This window comes from Rhincodon typus, chromosome 6 (assembly GCF_021869965.1).
Source record: "Rhincodon typus isolate 14 chromosome 6, sRhiTyp1.1, whole genome shotgun sequence".
NCBI classification, from domain to species: domain Eukaryota; kingdom Metazoa; phylum Chordata; class Chondrichthyes; order Orectolobiformes; family Rhincodontidae; genus Rhincodon; species Rhincodon typus.
Window position 1 is genome coordinate 65,791,069 of NC_063337.1, and position 714 is coordinate 65,791,782.

The window sequence follows — 714 nt, forward strand, 5'->3', positions numbered from 1 at the left end:
TGGACACCGAGATCTTTCTGCTCATCCACACTACCAAGAATCTTACCATTAGCCCAGTACTCTGTATTCCTGTTACTCCTTCCAAAGTGAATCACCTCACACTTTTCCGCATTAAACTCCATTTGCCACCTCTCAGCCCAGCTCTGCAGCTTATCTATGTCCCTCTGTAACCTGCAACATCCTTCCGCACTATCCACAACTCCACCGACTTTGGTGTCATCCGCAAATTTACTAACCCATCCTTCTATGCCGTCATCCAGGTCATTTATAAAAATGACAAACAGCAGTGTACCCAAAACAGATCTTTGAGGTACACCACTAGTAACTGAGCTCCAGGATGAACATTTCCCATCAACCACCACCCTCTGTCTTCTGGTGTTGTGTGACTTATGATTTTTAATATGGCGTTGAGATCTGTAACATTAGAGTGCAGCTTCTCCACCCTTGGAAGTGTTGGAAACACATAATTCGCAGCTCAAGTAGATCAGTGGTGTGGAGGTACTGGTGTTGGACTGGGTGCACAGTCAGAAGTCACACGACGCCAGGTTATAGTCCAACAGGTTCATTTGAAATCACAAGCTTTCGCAGCGCTGCTGAATCATCAGGTGGAGTGCCTGTCAATATGTGCGATCTTCTTGGAGATCTTCTCCACTTTGAGCCAGCAGTTTATTTGAAATCACAAGGTCCCAGAGACATTGGCTGAAGGAGCAGCAC